The following is a 17773-nucleotide window of genomic DNA, read 5'->3' as shown; positions in this document are numbered from 1 at the left end:
TTATTTTGAATAAATGTTTTGGAACGTTCGCCGGTTCCCGCCTCCTTCCTTCCCATCTACGAACAGTATTACAAATATTTTGCATGTTAAAATTGATACTGTTCAGTTATCTGTATGAAAATAACGAGCCAGGAATACGAGACATACAACACATTGTTCTTTACTCAGGAACTGACCTCATAACCTGTCCCCCACTCCCCATGTCCGTACTACAACCATAGCATCACACCACAAGTTCCCATTACAGAACACCTTTCCCTTTTAAGTAAGGAATCTTCTCTTATAATAACATATTGAAAACATCTTTGCTGAACCTTTAAATTTGAACCTAGTTACAAGTCACCTAACTTGCATTACATTCTCATATCCGAACAGAGAACTTCTTTTTTTTTTCTCTCTCACAATTTCAAACGTTCAGGAGGTTGTGACACGCGAGCAGAACTTGTCACATAAGGTGCTCTACTCAAGTCAGTGTCTCTGGAGCTGTTCACATCCTTAGCAGCCTGCAAATGAGTGTCGGCTTCGCTCTGTTTCCGGGATGGGTCAATGGTTTCCATGGACTTTTGAGGTAATGCCCCATTCGAGAGCGGTTTCTCCTGAGGGCTCATCAGGACTGCCAGTGCATAGGGCCCGGATACTGTCAAAATGTAGTTTATTATTGAATACATTTTGACATTTATTTAGAAAATTATGGGTGCGTCTCAATCAGCTAACTAGTTTGGTAGGCAGAGCACTGATCAGGGAATTAGTCCGTGGGGTGACTACTGAACTAGGGAGCTGATTGAGACGCACCCTCTGTCTGCCCATTTGTGAGGCTTAAAACTTTTCGCCCCTTTTTTAATCAAAAGAATTCAGCCAGGCAGAGTAGCAAAATAAGAAACTTTTTCTTTTTTACAAATTGTGTGCAATATATTGTTGCTAAATTTTGGATATTTAATAAAACAATTTTTGACTTAAAAACATAAAAACAATATTTTGCCTTAAATATAATACTTTGATTTGTACAAAAATAGATGGGAGACAGAGAGAAATTGGGGAAAATTAAGAAAAGGAAAAGGGAAGTGAGGGTACCGTTTGAAATAAAGCCTTTAATTATTTAGGTAAAAAATAGGGTTGTCTGTGTTTCTACATTTTATTTTGGGTGCATATTGGCCTGGATGGGTGTAGGATTTCCCGGCCTGAAATTGTGTCCCAGTCCGGCCCTGGACCTGGTAGTTATACATTATACGACTAAGGAAATAAATGCCATATAATTTATAATGCAGATAATCTTTACAAAACACTTAAGTAAGCAGTCAACAGCTACTTACAGAACAAAGCTTGCTCCTGGGGTCAGCCAAGTATGGGAATAGGGAGAAGATTCCCTTTGGATATTCTTCCTTCAAACGTCGGGAAGGACACACACAAACCAATTACAACCCATAACATCATAAATATAATTTACAAATTACTGCATGAACAACCTAACCATGTTCACTTGTCAAATGTGCTACTAAGATTTTTACCATGTCATGTCTTTTGCAGTCTGACAGACTTTTAGTGCGAGCGTATTTACATTAACTGTAACCTGTAAGTTACACAGTAGTTCTTAGTAGTTCTCTGAGAGGTATGAAAAAATAGCTGATTAGCCATCAAGTTCAACTGAGCGCTGTTAAATCATTAATCATAGTTTCTTTTGTTAAATAATACTAGTTTACTAGAATGTTAAAAATGCGTCACTCGTTTGTTCCTGCGCAGAACATAAATGACGTGTGACGGTGGCAGTTTACCACCGCGGTGGTCTAGGGCTGTGCCGGTGAACTGAGTACCACTGGCGGTGGTCAGCCCCAATTTTTCTTTTTCTGGCTGGTGCGGTTCACGTTCTCGCTAGACCTCCGCGGTGGTAAAAAAAACTAAACAAAAAAACCTGCCACCGTCACAGCCCTAGACAAAACAGTATTCTTAAGTGTTACCGAACATGAATTAATGCACTACACAACATGAATTATCTTTGTTCACTAGTTTAAGGCATGGTGCATGGCACTCATCCACATCATCAAAATGGCCAACCGTTAACTCTATAAAGAGTCAAATACATGTGGTGCACAACTTCAGCGTTCGTCACGAATTTGATAGGCAGCTAGCAAGTTTCATTGGTGTCAATTTATGTTTGTGTAATCTATATGTTAGTTATTTGCTTTTAACGATAACTTTGCCTAACTAAATTCTATCTTGAGGCCAGAATGTGATCGCTATAGGTAACGGCTGTGTTGGCCTCCACGGCGAAGGACATTAAATTAAGCTTAAAGGCTGGTAAGATAAACATTTAGGTGTAACGTTACCACAAGTGATTAAGTTAGTGATGTTCCCTATTTAAGTTAACGTTAGCTAACAAAACTGTTCAGTCGAGCACCAAGCAACTTCGCATCAACGTAACTTGAGAATGTTATCTCTGTAATTCAACTTGACAAAGTGATCTAAACACAAAACAGAGGCGAATATTATGAAAATGAATACTAAGACTTTAAAACTTTACTTACTTTGATATTCAGCAGAAGTGCGCCTTCTCGTCGAAACCCGCAGCAGCGATGACCGTGACAAATCGTAATGGCGGATAACAGTTCAATCAAACTTTGGGTGGAGAAGCTTTTGGGAAGGAGTCACTGTTACCCTGTAATTTAGCTCCCACTCTACTGACACATTTTACTCTGTACACTCAAAACACAGAAAAAACTACTATTTTTGAGGGGGAAAAAATTAATTCTGGAAAAACTACTCCATTTTTCCTGTGTATTCCTCAGAGACATTTGTTTCGCGATTTACATTTCTCACGGACACAGACGGGCCAGTTCTGATATTAGTCAGAGGATTACCGAGTGAATATTTTACCTTTAAGTGGTTGTGCCTGCTTACTCCTCTTAAAGCGTAATGGGAATAATAATCACAGGAACTGTAACTTGCTAATACAGTGATAGTCAGAAATCAGATTATCCCTAATGCTGTGCTCCATGCTCCAGTCATTGAGTCCTACGGTTTGATCTATCCTGCCAACGACGTCTGCGGTGATACCGGACTCCGATTGATCCATACTAAAAGACGCGGCCTTAGAATAATACAAGATTAATCAAAGTTAATGTTTATTTAGCCAGGCAAAAACGTCAAAATATAGTCAAATTAAAAGACAATGATACACAACTGATCAGCAGATAATATAACTCAAGTACAAAATAGTATAAACATAGTTTCAAAGAGTCATCATTTACCTGGCTATAGAGACACACCGGAACAGTGTGGGAAGTTTTGGATACAGATGCTTCCCTGAGTGCTTTGCTCCTTCCCCTTAAATACTCAACCAGATCAAAGAACAATAAACATTTAGCACCCAAATATTTATGCAGATCTTGGTTCTTTTCTCAGACCCAAATGGTGCCACCTATCCTTAGGGCCTGACAAAGTTTATCAAAAGATGTTTATGAGCATCTCCCCGCACCAGAGGAACAAACCCGGTTGTCCTTCTTTTATGACCTGTTTTACTAGAGCTGGAATGTCACCAGTTCCACTGATGTGAGGATGAAACCTGTTTACCAATCACACCAAAAGTATTTATATTGACCATACAGAAACAGCTTGTGGCAGTATCTGTGAGATTTGCATGTTTGTGTGACCCTGAGAGAGAGGGCGAGAGGCTCATATCTTATGAAATAGGATTGGGCCAGGTGGAGTCTTGTTTTCTCTTGTATTCAGAGAGTGAAGTTTTCTTGTCGTATTGCAGCTTTACAAAAACGTACAAAAACAAAAAAACGTTTAAATGAAACCGTTAATATTAGTGGGTATTGATCCCCAGCCCCAGGAATGATTACTTGGCAACAACCGCTGCTGCGCGTGAGATGTGAGAAGCCGTCACTTATGCCTTTGAAGTATCATCACGTCACGTTATGAATAGATGCGGTTGTGGGATTTTCTGTTCGGTTGTCCGTGAATGAGGAAGCAGTGCACCAATATAAAATGTCAGGTAAATGGGGAAAATATGGAAAGAAATATCCCAAGAAATGGGAGACTGAGAAAGGATTAAAGGGATTTATTTGAAGTGTTCCAAATGACGATACAAAAGCGTTCAGCAAATATTGCAAATGTGAAATCAGAGCTCACCACGGTGATCTGTTAACTCATGCTGCAGCTGAAAAACATTAAAGAAATGCAGCTCCTTTGCACTGTAAAAAAATGCTGTAAAAAAATGGCCACATTTTGACAGTACAATGCTGTTTTCCATTAAAACAGTAATATACTGTAGAAAACAATGCATTTTGGGTAATATTTGTCATTTTCGAGAAAATAGCCAACAGTAATATACTGTGAATTAACACGCTTAAAGTCGACACTCAGAGGCTGTGTTCAAAATCACTCCCTATCCCCTTATTCACTATTCCCTACACTAGTTCACTGATATAGACCACTCGACAGAGAGAGAGGAAAGAAGAGAGTGAATTCAGACACTGATGAACACCTGCTGTTATCACTGAAGGAAAGAGAAACATGATTTCATCAACTGAAGATAAAAGAAGACATTAAATCTGTGAAGATCTCATCAGAGGATTAAACAACTCCACAAACAGCATTACCAGCTTCACACATTACTAACCAGACTGACTTTATTTCTGTCAGACGACTACAGAAGCTCTTATTGAGAATTATCAGATGTTGTTTGATTGTTTCTTCTGACGTTACCATTATGGTGATCAGTGTTTGCTTTAGTTGGGCTCTTGAACATTGACACAATAACATTAGTGTTTCTCTTGCTGCTGTAACGGTGTGTTTTCAATACATTTGATTTAGCAAGCAAAGCTGAGAAAAAAACATGAGTTGGTTATGTTGACTATTTAATAATGGTTTAAAATCACTAATAATTTACGAGTCTTATCTATAAACATATAGCTGATGCTTAATTTTTTGTAAAACTTGAACCCTATAATTTTATAACATCAGTATTGCAACAACCAGATAATTTGAAGAGCATGGAAACAGCTTGTGGTCAAAACATCTGAATCAATCTGACTCACACAGACATCAAGAATCGGCGTATGAATCTCAGCCGTGGTGACACTCAAAACTCCCAGCATGCATTGCGGCACGAATAAATTATGCTGCTGAATAGCCTGGTTATTTTCTTTAATTCTTACTATTTGCCTTTATTTTTGGTGCTGTTGTTGTGTTGACTTTAAGTAGAGTTTTGTGATGTTCAGAGTTGATCTGTTCATTTTTTTATTGATTGTCACCATTGTTGAGATTCATATGCTGATTCTTCAAGTCTATGCGAGTCTAAATGACAAGATAAATGTCATGAGCAAACAATTTGTTAAAATTATGACTTTATAAATCATTCATAACTAATTCCTAATCAGTGGTTGATAATTTCAGAAGGGTCCCAGTTTAATAACGTAAAATAAGAGTTGATATGTGTTTTTAAAAGAATGGTTTTGTTTAGGGAAAAACACTGGACAAGATTAACAAACTAAACATCCTATTACAATTATAGCAAAACATTGTCAATCATTTCTGACCATTTTTTTTCTTGGCTTTTTTGCTACAATAAATGTGTTTAATAAACACACAGTTATAGCAGACAAAGAAAAACTATCATTACAAAGTCAAGGGTCAATAGCCCAACTGAAGCAAACACTGATCACGATAAGGGTGACCAAATATTTTCTATTAAACATCAACACCTAAAGATCTGATAATTCCCAATAAGAGCTTCTGTAGACGTCTGACAGAAATAAAGTCAGTCTGGTTAGTAATGTGTGAAGCTGGTAATGCTGTTTGTGGAGTTGTTTAATCCTCTGCTGAGATCTTCAGAGATTTAATGTCTTCTTTTATCTTCAGTTGATTTCATCTAAAGCTGTGGCTGAAGTCAGTTGTAGTTCTTGTGTTTCTCTGTCCTTCAGTGATTCTTGTTAACAGGTGTTCTCAGTTATCACTTAATTAATCTCTTAATTATCTCATTAACTTCAACAATGCTCAATTACTCTAACACTCTCTAGTGTGTACACTCTTCAGTGTTCATTTAAAACTGAAGATTTTGCTGTGGGGTTAAAAGGGTTAAAGGGGTTAGATGAAAAAACCCACAGTGGGAACCGTAAATTAACAGTAAGAAACTGTAAATTCATTTACGGAAAAGTACTGTAAAAAAACGGCACTTTACTGGAACCAGAGCTGCCAGTAGATTACCGTTAAATCAAGGAAAAACAGTAATATACAGTAAAACGTAACAGTCAGATTTACCAGATGAATCAAGATATTTTCACTGAAATATTAGTGAAAGTTAATAGAAAAAAGTTGTGCAAAGTCAGTCACTGATAAGGAGAGTAAATATTAAAATGACCTGTGTTTATGTGTTGTTGCACAAGATGATATAGAAGAGATCTTTTAGTTGAGTTCATTAGTTTTGTGTGTTACCATTGCTGTGAAGAGTAGAGCCTGTGCTTCAGTCCAGGATGAGCAGAGAAACATTGATGATATGCTGCCTGATGCTTTATTTAACGGCAGTGACTGTGTTTGCTGATGCAGTTATGAGCCGTTTGTTGAGTAATTTATCACATACGTGATAATCTTTGCGGTAATCAGCACACCTATTGCTCACAACGAACCGCAAAGATTGAAGTTAAAGTCATGTTTCTAAATCCTTTTACTACTACACCTTACAAGTGTGAAATGACTCAAATGAAGTTTTACGATACAAACATCTATAAATACTAGTTTTAAAATGAGAACTGTTTGAAGCAATCAGTTTTCCAAATGAAAAGTTACCTTTCATGGTATTATTACGGTAAAATGCTGTAAAAAATGAGAGCTGTATATAAACAGTAGAGGGCTGTAAATTAACAGTACATTGCTGGAACCACAGCTGCCAGTAGATTACCGTTATTTTACGACACAATTTTTTACAGTGTGTCAAATGCCAGAACATTATTTGAGACGGGCAGTTCATTTCTAAGAACTAATGTTGCTGTGAAAGAGGCAGAGTTGAAGCTCACGTGGCTTGTCACTCAAGCACTTCAACTGTTGATCATTTAGGAAGTGTTGTGGAAGAAATTTCCAAGAAAGGGATTCGTTTACATGGAACGAAATGCACACCAATAATTAATTCAATGACTGGACCAGGAGTACATGAAGACCTTCTGGAGGATATAGGAAGTGGACCATACTCTCTTATTGTTGATGAGAGCACTGATGTCACAACCAAAAAACAACTGTGCATTGTCATGAGATACTACAGCAAGAAGCTCTCACCAATCATTCGCACTTTTGCAGGAATGATCAATATAGTAGCTGGTGATTCACTGACCATAGCAAATGCGCTGTTCAAATTCCTGGATGGCAACAAATTGTCCAAACTGAATTGCATTGGTCTTGCAACTGATGGCTGTAACACAATGTGTGGGCAACATAACTCAGTGCTACAGAAATACTGTGACCGCAATCCTCATATTGTCTACATAAAGTGTGTGTGCCATTCTCTTCAGCTCTGTGCATCAAAAGCTGTCAGTGTCCTCCCCAGAAATGTCGAGTACCTCAGACCTACATTTGGTTTTCAGATGCCACCCAGCGTCTCCAAAAGTATTCTGAACTATACAAAACCATAAATGTAGGTGAAAGCCCGCTGAAGATTCTGCCGCTGTCGGACACGAGGTGGCTCACTATCAGTGAGTGCATCAACGGATCCGTTCACAGTATGTGGAGCTTAAGCTGCATTTTCAGTTGACAAAAGACCGTGAGAGGAGCTATGCTGCAGAACTGCTGTACCAAACGTACAGTGACAGTATTAACCTGATATACCTAAAGTTCCTCCAACCAATTGTGTCAGAGTTAAACAGGCTTAATAAAATCTTTCAACTTGACAAACCAGATCCTGCAAAACTTCTACCATGTCAACGCTCGCTGCTTGAGCGCATAGGTTTGCCGAAGACGTTCCAGAGCTGGCGAGACATCATGGAGTTTAACCTTTCTGATGAGAATCTTTTGCCGCTTGATGCTGTAGACAAGCCGCTGGAATAAGTGACCGAGCTGAACAGGACATGAGACGCAGGTGCAGGGACTACATGCTAGAGTTATCAAAGGAAATTAGGAAGAGACTTCCAGACAACATTAAACAGTTAGAGGCTCTCAAATTCCTGTCACCGAGTCATGCTCTGTCATCAAGTAAGCCAAGGATTGATGATCTTCCCCTTTTCCACCTCTTCAGGGGAGATGTAGGAAAAGCAGAGCAACAGTGGGGAGTAATTCACACTATGGAATGGAAAAATGCAGAAGATGGCAGGGCAGAGGACTTCTGGCTAGAAGTTTCTGCATACACAGATACTGCAGGTGATAGAAACGTTGAAGATCTTTGGCATTGAGTCTTCTTGCTTTACCATTCAGCAATGCAGCAGCTGAGCGTTCATTTCCCCAAATGTCCCTGATAAAGAACAAGCTACGAAACAGGCTAGAGCAGAACTCTTTGCTAAATATAATGAGGATTCGAGCTTACATGCAAAGAAGAAACATATGCTGCCATGAATTTAAACCATCACCACGGATGCTTTCTCTCTTCACTGCTGAAATCTATTCAGCAGCACCTGAGAAGAGTGGAGAAGAGAGCACACACGTCTAAAAGGAAACAGCCCTGCTGAGATCGGATATAGTTCTGTTCAACACTGTCATCAAAATGAGGCTGCACAGTTCGGCCATCTAAGAAGAAAAGATCTGAAGAGTTCTGAAAAAAGAGAAGATGGACACAAACAAAGGGACGAGTGTTCAAGTTCACCCAGTCAGCATATTGGTAATAAAACTGATAAAAGCGAGTGTATGTTAATTTAGTTTAGCAGTGTGTTGATTTTTATACTGATGCTTATGTGTAAACAGAACATGCCCTGGTAACCATTGTAACAACAACGACTCATGAGTTTAATGTCTCGGGGAATAATTAACTCAAAAGGGATTTAATATTCAATATTCATGAATTTATGAATATGATTTGCCAGTTGTTCATTACGTATTAAAATTTTCCGATAGGGAAAATTGTTTAATTAAATACAAGTAACCCTTTATGAAATTGCTTGAAATTATCCTACTAAGTTTGTCCTGCAAATTAGTTATAGACTTTTCAAATCAATTCTCAATAATGGATTACTGCTTTACGAGCGCATGAGAAACATTAACTTTACTGATCAGGACAAGTTCAATATTTCAAATGGTCATACAGTTTACTTTACTAACATAGTAGCATAAGCAGTTAGGTAACGTTTAGATCGCAAGTTTCATTGACTTCGTGTATGTGGCAGAATAACAGATTCAACTCATTAAATGTCTTTTGAAGGTTTAATAAACACAGACTAAAAATAACACTACAATTCACACAGAAAGTACATACTAAATATGCATCAAGAGAGTAGAAGTATAGATATTAACGAAAGAATACATAAAAGAGAATAATGAATAGACTGAAATTAGAGAGAGATAAAAGAGAGAGAGAGAGACAAAGAGAGTGAGAGAGAGAGAGAGACAAAGAGAGTGGGGGAGGGTAAGAAACAGCTTTTCCTTCAGTTCAACAAATACGACCTTCACGGAGTTAATTTATCCCAACGGGAGAATAACACACCCTCTTTACAGCAGTAAGAATAAGAATACTTGCATTCTTTTTGGTTTCGTTTTGGCTTCTCGCTTATGTGCGTATGTGTCTCTGCGTGTCTCTGCGTGTCCGGCGGTCCTTTCCGAGGTTGGGAGGGAAGCGGCTGTTTGCTTTAGCAATGCTTCGTGTTCTTGAAGATCGGATTGTAGAAGAGAAGATTTTTGGAAGAGATGAGGCCTGCTTGGAGGGCCTGCATTGGTGGCATGGCTTAAGTGCCAGCCCCCCCCCCCCGTGGGTGTTGGCTCCCACAGGAGAGAGTTGAAGAAGTAAAAGCCAGAGAGTTTCGGAGAAGAGAAGAGAGAGAGAGGCTGTCTTCACTGGTCTTTTAAGGTCTGGAAATAGTCCCACCCTCCAGGGTTAGACTTAACCAATGAGAGTGTTGGGATTTCCCGGCGGGAAATTCCTCAGCAGACTTTATTGCCCTTTGTTTGAAAGTTCGACTCAGTGGGTCTCTGAGTCTTCATACTATAATTAATGCAACAAACACACACTGCATTTTCTGAATAAGTGATATACATGGAAGTGTAAGTCGTGAAGTGAGCATTAATTTGATAGGAGACATGACATATATGAGGTTATCTGAACTAGTAATTTGTTAAGACAAAGATAAAAAGATGCAAAATACCATACAGAATAAACATTTTACAAGACAGTTATGTGTTTACATATAATGTCCTGGGGTGCATGTTCATTTATAGATGGTTTGTCTATAATTTGAGGCAAAAGCTCTGTGTCTTTGTGTCTGAAACTTCATGTGGCCAAATTCCTTTCGGGGCCATAAAAACACCTTATCAGATGGTTTCCAGGGTGACTGAAGAATCTCCCTCTGCTGTGTTGGGGGAAGGTCTGCTAGTGAGCACAACTTTCAAAACATATTTGTTAAATGTAACTGGCGATTGTGTGTTTGATTCGCCTGAGTCGCTACATAATCCCCCCTTTCGCTAGTTGTTGTCCCTCCTATGGACAACAACGAGCGATATCAAAGATTCAGGAAGATCAGACACACCATAGCCATGTTAGGCTCCAGTTGTTTGTGTCTCCTGAAGTGATGGTCGTTCCACGGCAGATAAGGCAGACAGTAGCCAGTTCAGGTCTCTGTGCTTGTGCAGCAGGTGTCGAGGCAGCAGGTGCCCTGACGGTGCGTCACCTGTCATCCAGAAGTCCGTTTGTGTGGTGCAGGTGTGCTGTGGGCTTTCTGCAGCCCTGGGTGGAACCATGTTCCTCGCAATGGCCAGTCAGTCCTTTAGGTCTCCTGCCTAGGAAGATGGACTGTGCATCTTGACACTTTTATGTCCTATGCTGACTAGGAACTTTTCCAGAGGGTGCCTCGCATTGTGGCCAGGCTGGGTGCCTTCTGGTGATCCACTTTGGTTTCTCTGTTTCAAAGTTCAAAGTCATTGGGGTTTTGAGAATCCCTTCAGAGGCGGCCTTGTGTTCGTTAAAGGCCTTCTTTCTCAAATCACATGCATGACATAGTGTGGGGCTTGGCAGTATTGCCTACAAGGTGACTAACTGGTGTTGGAGGAGAAGGTTCTTGAAGCTGGTATAAGGTTAGGCAGAGGGCTTGGGCTCCTCCCCCCTTTTGCGTTTGTGTGCAGGGCTGGAGGAGCTTGCGCTGCTGATGTGAAGTTCAGGAGAGTACGTCTTTCTTTTGAGGATTCATTGGCAGTTGGTGATCAGCAGTCCAGGTTGCTCTCTCAGAACGATGCCCGAGGCTGGACCCGGTGTGATGATGTCTGGTGGTGGCTGGCCTCTGATTGTCTGGAGGCACAGGAGCATGATCACGGCCGCGTTTCTTAGGCATTTCCAGATCTGTTGCATGGCCTCAGTAGTGAAGTGGATGCCTCTGTCTGAGTTGATTCTCAGTGGCAATCTTGACAGGAAAAAGATGTGATTCATCAGGGGGTATACAGTGGTCTGGGCGGTGTCGTTGGGTGCTGGTAGACACTCCACCCACTTGGTAAACTGGCACACCACTGTGAGAAAGTACTTTTTGCCTTTTGTGGACCTGGGCAGGGGTTCTACCCGGTCGATTTGTAGGTTTGACCATGGGAACGTGGTCCCTCTGTGTTGCAGTGGGGCTCTGTGGTTCGGGTTTGCTGGTTGGAACCGGCAGCGAACTAGCCCTTCTCTAACATACTCTGCTGCATCTTGATGCATCCCAGGCCCATATGCCACCTGTTTCAGTGTGTCATACGTGGCTCTGGTGCCGTGGTGTCCAGCACATGATGTGTTGTGGGCGTACATTAGCATCACCCCCCTTTGCGACCGTGGCACTACAAGCTGTGGCGCTGTGTTGCCATCGGGTGCACACCAGAGAATGTTGTTCATAATACGCATCATGTGTCTGGAGTTATGTAGATGCGTGTGGCTAGAGTCATCAATGAGCTCAGAGTCAGTGATAGGGTGGTTGGAGGAGTCTGAGAGGTGGTCAAGAATTGTCTTTATTGCAGTGTCAGAGGCTTGCATATCCGCAATATCGTTGTGTGAAAACTGCGGCGTTAGCGATAGCAGCTGCAAGGGAGGCATTGTAGCCGGTGTCGATCGCTTGCTGTGGGTTAGCACTGCAACAATGGGGCTGGATGTGGGGTGCGGGGGTGCCCACATGTCGCCGTGTGGTGTGTTTTTACTGATTGTATTGCACAGTGGTAGACTTTTTGTTGAGTTGTCTGCCCACAGTGCAGGGATACTGTTCGTTGTGACAATGTCATTCAGCTGTAGGTCATTCATGACCTGGGGGCAGAAGGCATCAGAGTCTTTGGATAGCTGAAATGTGCAAAGTAGCGGACTTGAACTTGGTTTTGGGGCTGAGGCTGTGTTGTCACAGTGTGCTGCAGGGGGTCCCGTGGCCTTTGTGACATGGCAGTCTGGCTCTGTGGGAGTTCCCGTGACCTCTGTGACTTGACAGTCTTGCTCAGACGATGTGTGTGTCTGAAGGGGCAGAGGGTCACGCACTTGAGCCCAGACTTTCAGCTGTTTGAAGTCCAGTACGGGTTCGAAGCGGTCCAGCAGGTCTTTTCCGATGAGAAACGGATAAGTGTTCATAGGGGAGATATAGACTGGGTGTATCAGCCTCATAGGTCCAATTGTCAGGTGGATGGAAGCTACGTGCTTGAGCTGGATGTCGTTTTGGCTATACGACTGCACATTTAGCTTACAAGTGTGAAGGTTAAGGGTGCGATTTTTCCTCTGTGCTTCAAATCTGAGTCTTTCAAACAGTTGGGCGGATATAAGCGTGAGGTCGGAGCCAGTGTCAACTAGGGCTTCGAGCTTAAATTCCCTTTCCATAGTGATAGTCAGATAGAGTTTTTGAGCCATCCCCTTCTCGATTAGGTTTCCCAGGAGTCTTGGTGTGGGGACCTGTGTGTTGCTTGATAAGCCGTCTGGATATGTGTCAAGTGTCTCATTATGCGTGCAAACAATCAAAACAGCGCTTTTTGGTACGCTGGGCTGCCCCATGTTACTGTCTTGATTAGAGGCTGTTGCTGTCAGCTGTCGTGTGGGTGTGCTGCTGACGTGTGGGGGTGCAACAGTTATTACACTAGTCCGTGGTTGGGGAACAGTGTTTAGGGTGGATGCTTCAGTTGCAGGAAGGGCGGGAAGGTTGATTTCAGGTATCATGTCTAGACGTGCCGTACCTGGTCCGTCCTTCTTGTCTTCCTTATGAGGTTTCTGTCGGAGGAGCTTTTTCAGGATCTTTATGAGCTCTGTAACTTCAGAAGCAGCTACACTTTCTTTGCCAGACGTGGGTTCAGGTCTGGGCCTACCATTGTCCCGTCGAGAGTGGCCTCGTCGCTGGCTTTCTGGGCGAGGCGGGTCCCAGGATCCTTCAGAGCGATCGCTCTGGTACCGTGGACGGTCGCCATTATGACCACGCTGCCCTCTGCTGGCTTGGAGTGGTTTGGACTCTCTGTTGACGGGTCGGTAACTGTGGTTCTGTTTGGCGCCCTCTAGGGTTAGCTCTGGGTGGTGCACAGAGACAGGGCAGATGGTGGGCTGTTTTACAGTCTTTTCAGAAATGGTTTTCTGTTTGACGTAAGCTTTGTGAGCCAAGTCTCTTAACTGTTGCGTGCCCATGCTGCGCGGGCACGCCAGCACCCCCAGGTGGTAACTGATGGTAGGGTGCAGGTTTCGGAGGAAAAGAGTTTTGAAGTTGATGTCCTCCTCCATGCCTGGTTCGTTACGTGTCCCGAAGTAGGCACGTCGCAGTCTGTTATAAAAGTTCTGTGAGGTCTCACGTCGAGCTTGCTTGAGGTCCATGGCAGTGATGAACCCCTGGTCTGACTCGGGGTCGGAGTACTCACGAATTAGAGCTTGTCGTAGATGCCAGTAGTCCGCTTTGATGGCCTCTGGTTGTCGATCCAGAAAGCTGCGTACGTCACGATTAGACGTGGCCCTGAGCAGGTACAGTCTGTCCCAGTTGTTCGCGTGAGCGACAGTTTGCAAATAAAAGTCTATGTCTTTTAAGTATGCGTGGACGTCGTATCCTCCTGCCGGGTCTGGGCTGAAGGTAGGAATATTTCTGGCCAGCTTGTCAAGGTTCTTTGAAGCTTCGTGGCTGTTGACCTTGACTTCCTGGAAGGGCGTCCTTTCCTTTGCTGCTGACGGGGATTCGTGGAGACTGGCGGGTGCTCTTTTAAACAGGGGGCTGTCATTCCCCTTCGTAGCTCTTGCTTCGTGGCTAAAATGTGCGGAGTAACTGGTCAGGGGAAACTGTGTGTTGTGTGTTTCCCCCTTCCAGTAACGTTGCACTATATATGATTGTCTCAGTTCTCTTTGCACCATGTCAAGTTCATCTTTGAGCTCGTGTCTTTGCTGGATGAGCTCGTCGATCTCGGCTTGTGCCGACTGCAAATGTTTTGCATAGACTTTAGCTTTAATGTCTCTGTCTTTAAGTTCATCAGTGGCTCTCTCCAGGAGGGATTCGCCACGCCGAAGCTTTTCGTCGAGTTGTTTCCTGGCGTCTTTCTCTGACTGTATTCGTCGGTCGGTGTCACGACGGAGCTCCTTCAGGGTCTTTTGAAGTCTTTCTATTTCTTTTCTTTGTTCTTTGTCTGTTTCGTCGTCTTTCTCTGTGTCTAGAAGCTGATCTAGACGAAGCTGGGTGAGGGCTTGGTCTCTCCGGGCCTCCTTGGCTTGAAGCTTTAGCGTTGCTGCCTCCTGTTCCAGGTTGTCGTAGCTCCCTTCGCTTAGACGTGCCTGTGCGATGAGGACGTGGGCGAGGCTTCCGAGGATCTTGGCCACTTCCTTGTTGGAGTAGCTCTGCGTGGGGTCGTGTGTCATCAGCTGGTCTAGCTCGGTGTCCAGTTGTTCCTGGCTCAGCTGCACCAGACTTCCTTGACTGGTGGCCGTTAGCGCTTCCAGCCATGTCGTTAGGCGGTCCCACGGGACGGCGGAACTGGGTGCACGGAACATTACTGCGGACGAAAGAAACACAGCACACACACACACACAGAGAGAGAGCCAATGCAAGCTTGTTCTAAGCTAATGAGCTATCGTACGGATAGCTGGGAATTTTGGCTAACTGATCTAGACAGTTAGATAATTAGACAATTCAGACAATTAGGTGGGCGGTAGCCCTGGGGGGTCACTTGGTGAACTGCTGCTCGGTTGTCCCGGGACTATCTAATTCTCCTTGGGGTCTCTTGGTGAACTGAAAGAAACACAATCGTGATAGTCCAACAGTGAGGATAGGAAAGAGCACAGTGGAAACAAACACAAGATGAATTGGTCTGTAATGAAAGGAATGTCAGCGTGCGCGCCGGGAGTGTTAGGGAAAATTAATAGGCTTAATGCTCAAGATATACTAAAATTCGGCTTGTACTATGGGTTATCCCATTTAGCTCATCCGGGGTGAATTGAGGTCGCTTACGTGGAAGATTAAATATCAAGAGCAATTTAGAAAAAGGCAAAAGTTTCTGTCAAGTAATGATAAAACAAAAAGCACTTTTGATACCGTTTGTAATTACCAGACTGAGCTTTATTCCCAATGGGAGGGGAACAGAAAAACTTTTGCAGAGAAAAATAAAAATAAAAATAAAAATTTAATAAAAAAAAAAATTTAATTAAAATTAAAAATTAAAATTAAAAATTAAAAATAAAATTATAAATAAAATAAAAGAATTAGAAGCTCAACTTAATTCAAATTAAATTCAAAGCAAGTTTAAATGAAATTTAAATAAGCCTGTAAGGAAAATCAAATAAAAGAAAGCCAATCAAAAATCTTATCCTATAACGATTAATCTCTAAGTGGGAGTTATCCAAATAAAAGAATTAATCAGAAAGGGAGTAGTGATTTAGTGTTGCGCTGACTTAACAGGGTATAACCACACGGTGGCGTCCTTCCTTCCAATTGGACTGTGTGACTTAAACCTAATTTCACTTTGAGTTAGAGGAAGTTATGTTTCTTTTTAAACTTCAAATTCGAATAAGGGTGTTTAATCAGCGAGAAAGGAGACTTGGTTGTTGCTAGAAAAATTGTATAAATGAAACTGTGTACAACAGTAAGCAATAAACAATTTATAGGCTCAAACTTATTTTGTTAAGGCAGAATCAAATGACGGAGAGTGAAACTATCCGAATTTATCCACACGATGGCGCTATTGCGCCCGCCCTAGACTAGAGTTAGTTAGGCGGAAATGCTCACCAGATGGCTTTGTCTGGTTCTAGAGTCGCCCTCTGGCGGGTTGCAAGCGGCGTTGCAATTCTTGAGTCGCCCTCTGGCGGTTTGCAAGCGGCGTTGCAATTCTTGAGTCGCCCTCTGGCGGTTTGCAAGCGGCGTTGCAATTCTAGAGTCGCCCTCTGGCGGTTTGCAAGCGGCGTTGCAATTCTAGAGTCGCCCTCTGGCGGTTTGCAAGCGGCGTTGCAATTCTTGAGTCGCCCTCTGGCGGGTTGCAAGCGGCGTTGCAATTCTTGAGTCGCCCTCTGGCGGTTTGCAAGCGGCGTTGCAATTCTTGAGTCGCCCTCTGGCGGTTTGCAAGCGGCGTTGCAATTCTAGAGTCGCCCTCTGGCGGTTTGCAAGCGGCGTTGCAATTCTTGAGTCGCCCTCTGGCGGGTTGCAAGCGGCGTTGCAATTCTTGAGTCGCCCTCTGGCGGTTTGCAAGCGGCGTTCCCTACACTCTACTGGCTTTTGCACTCATTTAAAAATGACTGCACTTTATGTGCACGAGCAACGAAACGGGTGACAAACAGGAATTTATCTTCTGCCTATTCACGCATTTTACATGGACTCCAATAGACATTTATCAATATGGCTGACGGTTTTCAGCATTTTTGATTCAAATGTTTTAGGTCTCAGGTCTTTGGTTAGCTAAGCCAGACTTAAACCAGGAGTTATCGTTTATCTTAACGATATAATAATTATTCTGAGGCCCCTTATATTGTACAGGAGAGTCTCGCCCTGTCCCAATCTTCCGCAATGATAGAAACTTTCCGTAGTTCAGATCAAGCGGGATAACGCAACGTACGTGTCTACAGACATCATCAAAATCTCATTATTTTGATGGAACACATAATATATTGCTCGAGTCAAATGTATGGGTTTCCTACAATACATTTGTTTGGAAATCACGCGGATAAAACCTATTGCGCCTACGGCTGCAGGGTTTTTCGGAGATCACGCGGAGATTTTCGTACCGTTCATATTTCATTAATATAATCCGGCTGCTTCAACATTTCTCAGCATCTGTTTATGCTTGGGTTCGCCTTGCGCGTACCGTTCAATTCACAAAACAACACCAAAACAAAACGAAACAAAAACGCGCGTGCAGGTTATTAATACTCCAAAAATACACAATGAATAGAATATGAATATCACTCACACATACACAAACGTTTGAAACTTGCTCGCATTTTTCTCCACCAAATACATGTAACAACAACGACTCATGAGTTTAATGTCTCGGGGAATAATTAACTCAAAAGGGATTTAATATTCAATATTCATGAATTTATGAATATGATTTGCCAGTTGTTCATTACGTATTAAAATTTTCCGATAGGGAAAATTGTTTAATTAAATACAAGTAACCCTTTATGAAATTGCTTGAAATTATCCTACTAAGTTTGTCCTGCAAATTAGTTATAGACTTTTCAAATCAATTCTCAATAATGGATTACTGCTTTACGAGC

Source organism: Pseudorasbora parva, chromosome 2 (assembly GCF_024679245.1).
Source record: "Pseudorasbora parva isolate DD20220531a chromosome 2, ASM2467924v1, whole genome shotgun sequence".
NCBI lineage: Eukaryota > Metazoa > Chordata > Actinopteri > Cypriniformes > Gobionidae > Pseudorasbora > Pseudorasbora parva.
This window is presented reverse-complemented; position numbering follows the sequence as displayed.